The 9337-nt window shown below is 42.6% G+C and overlaps 1 long non-coding RNA gene across 1 annotated transcript; it reads right to left on the bottom strand.

Annotated features, from left to right (window-relative positions):
• Nucleotides 1-6282: 6282 nt before the first annotated feature.
• LOC123054991 (uncharacterized) lies at nucleotides 6283-9063 on the bottom strand. Its single transcript, XR_006426468.1, has 2 exons — nucleotides 7413-9063; nucleotides 6283-6716 (listed from the first exon to the last, which is right to left on the bottom strand). It is a non-coding gene; the product is annotated as an uncharacterized lncRNA (long non-coding RNA).
• Between the last annotated feature and the right edge of the window lie 274 nt (nucleotides 9064-9337).

Genomic DNA, 9337 nt, shown 5'->3' with positions numbered 1-9337 from the left:
TCATCATGAGTAAAAAGGGTGGCTATGTCATTCCACTTAGTAAGATGTGCCACAACAGTTTCAGTTTCATAACCATGGAAAGGATTAGATTCAACCAAAGTGATTAACTCTGGGTCGACAGAGAATTCATAATCCTTATCATCAAGAAAGATAGGTGAAGTAGAAAACTTAGGATCATATTGCATTCTAGCATTTAGAGATTTTTCTTTATACTTGCATAATAATTTCTCTAGATCATCTCTATCCTTACAAGCAAGAATGTCTCTAGTTGTCTCCTCATTCATAACATAACCTTCTGGTACCTTAGGCAATTCATATCTAGGAGGGCTAGTTCATATCTAGGAGGGCTAGTTCTAGTAGGTGTTTCAAGATTTTCAGTTTCAAGCTCATCATCCGTTTCAACAACATCATGTTGTCTTACTCTAGCAATTTGTTCATCAAGAAAGTCACCTAGTGGCACATCATCATCATAAGTATCATTCATAGCAGAAGTAGCATCATCAACAACTTGTGACATATCAGGATTAATAGCATGTGGTGGTGTTGCAAGTTTACTTATAATAGAAGGTGAATCTAAAGCAGAGCTAGATGGCAGTTCCTTACATCCCCTCGTCTTAGAGGGATAAATCTTCGTCTTAGCATCCTTCAGATTCTTCATAGTGATAATTTGATAATAATCCCAAGTGACTCAACAAATATAGCTATGCTCCCCGGCAACGGCGCCAGAAAAAGGTCTTGATAACCCACAAGTATAGGGGATCGCAATAGTTTTCGAGGGTAGAGTATTCAACCCAAATTTATAGATTCAACACAAGGGGAGCCAAAGAATATTTGCAAGTATTAGCAGCTGAGTTGTCAATTCAACCACACCTGGAGATTAATTATCTGTAGCAAAGTGATCAGTAGAAAAGTAATATGATAGTTTTGATAATAGTAGCAGCAGCAATAGTAACAGTAACAGTGATGGCAGTGGTTTTGTAACAAGTGCAACAGTAACGACAGCAGTAGTAACTTAGCAAGAACAATATAAGAGAAATTTGTAGGCATTGGATCGGTAATTTGTTGGTTGATATTCATCATGTGACAGTCATAACCTAGGGCGATACGGCACTAGCTCCAGTTCATACATATAAAGTAGGCATGTATTCCGTAAATAGTCATACGTGCTTATGGAAAGAACTTGCATGACATCTTTTGTCCTACCCTCCCGTGGCAGTGGGGTCCAATTGGAAACTAAGTGATATTAAGGCCTCCTTTTAATAGAGAACCGGAACAAAGCATTAACACACGATGAATACATGAACTCCTCAAAGTACGATCATCACCGGGAGTGGTCCCGACTATTGTCACTCCGGGGTTGCCGGATCATAACACATAGTAGGTGACTATAACTTGCAAGATCGGATCTAGAACATGGATATAATGGTGATAACATAAATGGTTCAGATCTGAGATCATGGCACCCGGACCCAAAGTGACAAGCATTAAGCATGGCAAAGTCATAGCAACATCAATCTCAGAACATACTGGATACTAGGGATCAGGCCCTAACAAAACTAACTAGATTACATGATGAATCTCATCCAACTCCTCACCGACCAGCGAGCCTATGAAGGAATTACTCACTCCCGGTGGGGAGCATCATGGAATTGGCGATGGAGAAGGGTTGGTGATGATGAAGAACGAAGATCCCCTCTCGGAGCCCCAAACGGACTCCAGATCTGGCCTCTCGATGAAGAACAGGAGGTGACGGCGGCTCCTTCTCGTGGATCACAATAATTCTTTATCTCTATTTTTTCTGGAAAAATAGGATTTTGTAGCGTCGGTTTCAGGGTCTGCGGGACCACCGGACGGGGACAACCCACCTTGGCGCACCTAGGGCGTAGGCGTGCCCTGGTGGGTTGTGCCCACCCAAGTGCCCCCCCCCCCTCAGTTGACTCTTGGCTCCAGAAATTCTCTTTTATTGTATAAGAAATCCTCGCAAAGTTTCGGTCCATTCCGAGAACTTTTATTTCTGCACAAAAACAACACCATGGTAGTTCTGCTGAAAACAGCGTTAGTCCAGGGTTAGTTTCATTCAAATCATGCAAATTAGAGTCCAAAACAAAAGGAAAAGCGTTAGGAAAAGTAGATACGTTGGAGACGTATCAGCACCGCATGTTCTTTCACCTGCTCACAGCTAGTCGTCCCCTCCGTTCAATGATTCTACCTCGTAAAGATCGGGCCTCCCCTTATACACCTTCTTACTCGAAGATGGTGTCGCATCAATCTGCATGCACCCATTACAAAATAACAAGAACATGAAAGATAAGGACGGATAAGAGAAATGGTGGTTGTTCCACTGAGATAAAAAAATATTTCTATTTTATTTTAATATATACAATGGGCCCTAATGTTTAGCAAAGTGCATATACAAGTATGTTTCTTTATTCTATTCTAATTTGTATGCTAAATTGGTGTTTCTAATGTAAATGACATATAAGTAAAACTACTAGTTAGCTGGCCCTACTCGCATTTTATAATTAGACTAGGTGATAATAACACTACAAAACAAACATGTTATATTAGAAGAAAGATTACTGTCAAGATTATGTTGTGGAGCCCAAGATGTTGATAACACCGGACTAACCATTTTAGGCTAAGCACTTATTTATGAGAGAATTCCTTATTTGGCCCTAGCTTAAAATTTGCTTCCCTTTTTGGCCCTAAAATGAAATGCCTCCCTTTTTGGCACTCAAAATTCAATTTGTTCCCTATGTGACGCTTCCATCAGTTCTGACCATTAACGGTGTAAAATCAGACTTCAAAAGACCGTTTTACCCCTAGTGAAGTATGTGACAAATTATATGATAAAAAGAGTTAAATCATTGGATTTTAATCAAAAAGTTGAGCAGAACCTCCTGTGTATTTGATGTCATATCATGTATACAATTTATAAATTCATATAGTACCATGACAGCATGACTACAAAATCTTCAGCATATGCACATAATTCATCAAGTAACATTCTCAACTATCATAGTCATCTAGTTTCATATTAGAGTACCACTAGGTGACATACATCACATACACAAGCCCGAGTAGAACACCTCCAGGTCACATACATACATCACATAAACAACACAAAAGGTCACAAGCTCAAACAATGAGCTGATTACATAAAACAGTATTCAAAAGGAGCTTGGATAAACAGTACGCAAAAGCTCACATGATGGGCTAAGCGCATGCATAGTTTCCAATAAACACGTAACGAGCAAGACAATCACAAGCTAGGCCTTCTTTTGCTTCTTGTGCTCAACGCAGGGCTGGCTGGGTTGAATCTTTTGCTTCTTCTGCACATTGCAGGGCTGTCATTTGGCACCACAGGAATGTTTGCAATTTCTGTAGCAAGTTCTTTCCATCTCTTTTTGGCATAACAATTGTTTGCTTGTTGGGCACATCACTTTCAATAGAAATGGTCCCAGATTGACTTGACAGTCCTTGACCTGCACCTAAGCATGTATGGCAATAGTAATTTAGAGTAAACAAATAATAGAAACAATGCATAAATTTTAAACTAAATTACAGAAGTATTTTAAGTTACCTTTTTATCCTCTTGATTCAGAGTTACTCACTTTCCCCTTTTTCTTAGTTATGTTCTCCAAGCTTTTGGCCAAGGTGAGAAGGAATCAATTTGGATCCATCCTGTAAAAGTTGTGGCCCTCCTCCAATGTGCATTCTGCCCCGCCATGGCCGCCGGAGGCCAAGACGGGTCCAGCGTCGTGGCCCTACTCCACCGCGTCTTTCGCCCCACCATCCGAAGCTGCCTCAGCCACACCCTCCTCCATGCCCCAGTCTCGTGCCGCCGCCTAGGGTTAGGGCTCGGACTCGCAATGAATCGGGAGAGAAGGGGATCGAGGAGAATGTGTGGGACGGTTCGGTTGGAAAAGCAGGGTTTATTTTTTAGCGTGCTAAATCAGGGGCAAGTAGGACTTTTCATGTCCCACTTCACGGCAGCAAAAGCTGACGGAAGTGTCATCTAAGGAATAATATGAAGTTTTGGTGTCAAATAAGGAAAATGGAATTTTTTGGGGTCAAAAAGGGAAGCAGATTTTAAGAAAGGGTCAAATCAGGAATTCTCTCCCTATTTATACTGAATTTTTTATTTCATAATAACTCATCTTGTTGTTAAAGATATGTTATTTCCATCGATATACATCATTTGATATCTTAAATATTTTTTTGGATATACTCCCTCCGTCCCATAATATAAGAACGTTTTTGACACTAGTGTAGTGTTGAAAACGTTCTTATATTTTGGGACAGAGGGAGTAATAAATAGGATGAACGATGTAAACACGCTCATGCATATGTGTGTGTGTGTTGTGTCTTCTAATATTTATACTATAAATATATATTATAGTGCTAAAGTGTAATTGTTGTTGTCCCATTTCGTTTCTTTTAATTTAGAATGTTTAAAGAGTCCGTTGTTACAATGCATTAAATGTAAAACACAACAAACCAATATTATCACATTTGTATAGGTGTGTGTATCCTTTAACATAGGAGCATTTTATATCTACAAAACTTTCTAGAGTGTGTTAGAGTGTATTTATCTTGCAAATAAATTTTCAGGGGTCTCTACAGTATTAAGGTGTGAACAAACAAATACTTCTAGATTTCATGGAATGCCTTGCAATTTAGCATATCAAATCCCATCTTCCGCTATTGCTTGGTCTGTTGGGTACGGGGTGGCGGTAGTTTGCCACTGGCCTGTGCCCACATGCACGCCCTGTATATCTTAAATCATTAACAATGGAGTAGATAAAATTCTGGATTATTGTGAATCAACCTATAGTTGGATGCATGGTTAGGACATATCCAACGCTGACCCTCAAACGACCCGCAACCATCTGGACCGCGCGGTCAAGCCGTGTTTTGACATCCAACGCGGACATGCATCGGTCCGCAAGCTGGTTCGGACGTGTTTTTTCCCGCAAACTGAAGAGAATCTGGGGGGCTTTGCGTGCGTCCGGACCACTGGCTGACCCGTGTCTGACTAATCTGTCCCACCAAAACCCCCTTTCCCGCGCCCGCGTGCGTTCTAAATCGAAGCCAGCTATTCACTGGAGCCGGCATTGAAGCCGCTCATCGGCCGAAAGCACCGCTCGCTGCTCGCCCATGGCACATGCTTCCTCTCTGCATTAAAAAGGCCACCCGTCTGCCCGCCTACCTCTGTTAAACAGGCGCGTTAGCCGGGGAACCTACTCCGGTGCCCCGAGCGCCACAAGTCCATTCTTGTGTCGGCGACCATTAAATGCATCTCCGGCTGGCTCCTGCATCTGCCCGCTATATAAACATGTCTAGGGGCCAGGCAAGAACCACACCTCACCTTCATTCTCTCCACCTCCTTGTACAACACCCGCCATGGCCTCCGGCGAACAGAAGAAAGAGTTCTCCGGCATTGCAGCTGCCTAGGTTGCCCGACGAGCCAGACCGATACAGGCTGGCTTGCCGACAAACCCTTTGGATCTGGTGCCACCACCATCGCCACCCCCTCCTCGACCGTCTAGGTTGGACAACGTCATCTCCCGGCAAATCCGCCTCGAGCAATGGCGACAATGCGTCAGGCAGGTGGGGAAACAAGCCATGTCGGCGGAGGTCGGCACGTCCGTGGCCGATTGACCGTAGTCTAGTTTTACCGCATCGCGGTATAGTTTAGTTAAAATATGCCCGAAATATAAATGTTTTTGTCTGGTTTGCACGTAATTCATCTGGTTTGTTTAAAGCCGGTTTGAAATGTATGCGGATAGCATTGGATGACCGGTTTCCACATCCGTTTCGATGGACTGGTCCCGTGTCCACGGACAAATGGGTGTCCAATTTGCGGGTCAGTGTTGGAGATGCCCTTACACTACTAGGAAAAAGGCTACTAGTAGCGCGGGCAAATTGGCTACTAGTAGCGCGGGCAAATTGGCTACTAGTAGCGCGCTACAGCTAAGAGTTAGTAATAGCGCAGGTAAACCCACGCTACTATTAACATTTTACTAGTAGCGCGGATATCACACGCGCTACTACTATTTGAACCCGCGCTACTACTAACGAAATAGTAGTAGCCCGTCTAGAATACCAGGCGCTACTAGTATCCTAAATACTAGTAGCACACAACTTTTTCCCACGCTACTAGTAGTTCATTTGTAATAAAAAAATAAAATGCTGCAGTACAGAAAATAGTCTAGGCAAGCAAGTGCTACATCATAGTTGGATCTGAATCTGACACTCATTGACGCTACTCAGTTAGGATTTTGGAGCGTATTGTGAGGAACGTTAATTGCAACTCAAATCATTAATGGTAACTACACTTAAGAGGACACCTTTCAAGGCTACACATATATTGGCACAACGTGGCCATGATCCTCATGATACAGAAAATGTGAAGTAATATATTATACTATTTCAATGCTGTGATTGAGATAATACTATAGTGCAAGAACGTGGCAGTGGTCTTCGGTGCTTGTGATTACGATCATTGTCGTCATCGCCACTAGTTTCAAAGTTTTCAGTATCTCTAGTAGCTTCCGAATCGGTGCAACTACTTTCTTCCTTTGGTGAAGGAACTTCTATTTTGCCAACAATCCAATGCTTGAGCTATTAACCCTTTGTGCATCTTCACGATAAGCAAATCCGCAGGAAAAAAGTCAACTTGGCATCTAGATTTTATCCATTGCCCTGAGTCCCTGACCATGTTCAAGAAACACTAAATTTACAAGATTACTATTGTAAATACATGAGACATAAAATCCTACAACCATCGACATAAAAGATATTCAGTTAAATACATGGGGCATAAAATCCTACGACCATCGACAGAAAAGATATTCAATTAAACTTAGGTCTCGCTGGGAAGGGCCCTATGAGACAGGCATTGTAAGTACACGTATATTTCAGTTACAAAAAGATATTCAGTTAAAAAGTGACAAATAACTGAATGAAATGCAAACTATATATTTCAGTTACAAAAAATATTTCAGCTTAGGAATGTAGTGTATAAATCAGACTAGATAGATGACACTACTGAAGCTTACAAGCAAATACATGGGGCATACAAATATGAAGAACATGCAGTCCTTCGAGTAAATATGAAGACAAAATGAATGATTTACTTGTTATTCTATTTGACCCCAGTATTTGTCATGCATACAAAATACATATGTGTATTCGACAAAATCTGCAGCTATGCATTATCGTTGCTATCAAAAAGACATTGTAGGCCTATCTTGGTTGTAAATTACGGTGATGTAAGATGCCACCAAAAAATGTATCTCCATCTTGTAATTTAGATTTTTATTGACACTATACATAGGTCAGAGAAAACACTATAATTCAACCAAAAAACAGTAGCTTTGCTTAAGAACATGATACTGAGTACTTACAATTTATCTTAAAATTTCAGGATCAAGAAGCTGAAGGAAACAAAGGCGAAGTAAGAATGCGAGGATGAGTCATACCTGCAAGATGAAGAGCATGCATCCCTTCATGTAAGCCAAAAATAGCTTCTTGTGAAAAAGAAAACAAAGATCAGGTTGTTGTATCTAAATTGTTTGTAAAATATTGTATTTACAGAATGGGACGTACACATTTACTGAACTTCTTTAGAACTGAATGATGGTCCATGATTATATACCACGGTTATATTAATTGTGTCAATACTCGATACCATCTTCTATTCTTAATCCATGATTTCCGTCCTTCGCTTCACAATTCTCTAATGCTACAAACTAGCAACTGATCCCTCTAGAACTAACTGAAAAATACCAAGGCATTCAGGAAATACATCACTCAAGCTTCTTGTTGTAAATTCTGTTGTTGGGATTAACAACCTGCTTGGTTGCAGGAAGAGGGCACTTGAGAAAGACGTCTAGGGACTTCGAGGAAACAGATGAAGAGAGGGATGTAAGTTAATTTTTGTATATCAAATGAAAAACATGCTGTTCTAAGAGTGAAAAATACATATGAGTTACTGTTTACTGTAGATCACATAGCGTGTTTGTTAACAACCACAAATCCACCCAGATGCAGCAGATGCTATATCAAGTTACTTGCATAACAAAATCGCTGTGACTTTTGGTTTTGAAAAGTGCCAACTTGATTCTGATAGCAGCCAAAAAGTTTTCGAAGCAAAGTACAGTTTAATATAAGTTGAGTAATAAACTTAGGAAACAGCAGTCCGGATATGATTTCATAAATACAGCATTGTTGGGCAGTTGAAGGAACCTCCTTACTATGTATGGGTTTGTACTGAACTACCATCATTCAGTTCTCTTCATGCAATGCAGACTCTGAACCATAGCCTGAATATATGGATGTCTGCAGTACTGTAGCTATTAGGAATTCAGAATCAGCCCCCTGCTAATTTGACTTGAATCAAGCAGCCTAGCTGCCTTCATCTCGCATCCCCAAGCGAAGGCAGTTCTCCAGGGCCAAGGCAGCGGAGCGATCCGACTGCGCCTCCTCTCCCCAGGCGACGGGATCTAGGGGCGGCCTCGATACCATTCCGCTAATCGTCCTACTTCTCCTACCCTGACCATCAGCTAATCAATCATGCGGATTCCTGAATCTGCTCCCTCCCTCCCTCCCTAAAACTCCCGTCCGCGCAGATCCAAATCCTATCAACCCGCCTCCAACTGTAACTGTAAAAATCCTGAACCCAACACCGGGGGGAAAAATTAAAACAGAAAGCAGAACATGAGCCCCGAACCAGTGGTGTGCCGAGCGCCGTGCCTGCCTTCTTCCTCGCAGCCGGCGGCTCGCCGGCAACGGGCCACGGGGTGGAGCCGCGAGACGGGGAGGCGACGGCGGGGCTGGCGGGCGCGCGGGGTAGCCTCCGGTCGCCAGCGGCGGGAAGGGGAGGGGAGCTCGCTCTAGTTGGTTAGTTCGGGCGCGTGGAGAGGAGAGGAAGCTACGCGATGGAGGGAGGGAGCTCGCGTCGTTTGTTCCGGGCAAGATTGGTTGGGGGAGGGGCGGTGGAGGGGGAGTGGAGATATCAGATAACCCACGCTTAAGTTGCGGTGTGGTGCCACTGGCTGTAGCGCGGGGCACGGGTGCCGCTAGCTGTAGCGCGGGTCACGGGTGCTTCGTTGCTGTTAAAGTGAGGCACATTGGCTGATCCCGTCGATTTATCTCTACTCCTAATATCTGAGTTGGTGAATAGCCTTCACGGTTATTTTTGCTCGGTTTTTTTCGTCCCCTCCCTTCACCCACTGGTTTATTTTCGCGTCATCCTCTCACACAACAAAAAAAATTGAACGGATCAGAACTTTCCATGCTGACGTAAATTAGTTAGTAATGTCTTGATGTG

The sequence above is a fragment of the Triticum aestivum genome, chromosome 2D (genome assembly GCF_018294505.1).
Source record: "Triticum aestivum cultivar Chinese Spring chromosome 2D, IWGSC CS RefSeq v2.1, whole genome shotgun sequence".
Lineage (NCBI taxonomy): Eukaryota > Viridiplantae > Streptophyta > Magnoliopsida > Poales > Poaceae > Triticum > Triticum aestivum.
Note: the sequence above shows the minus strand (reverse complement) of the source record. Positions and strands in the feature narration are given on the sequence as shown.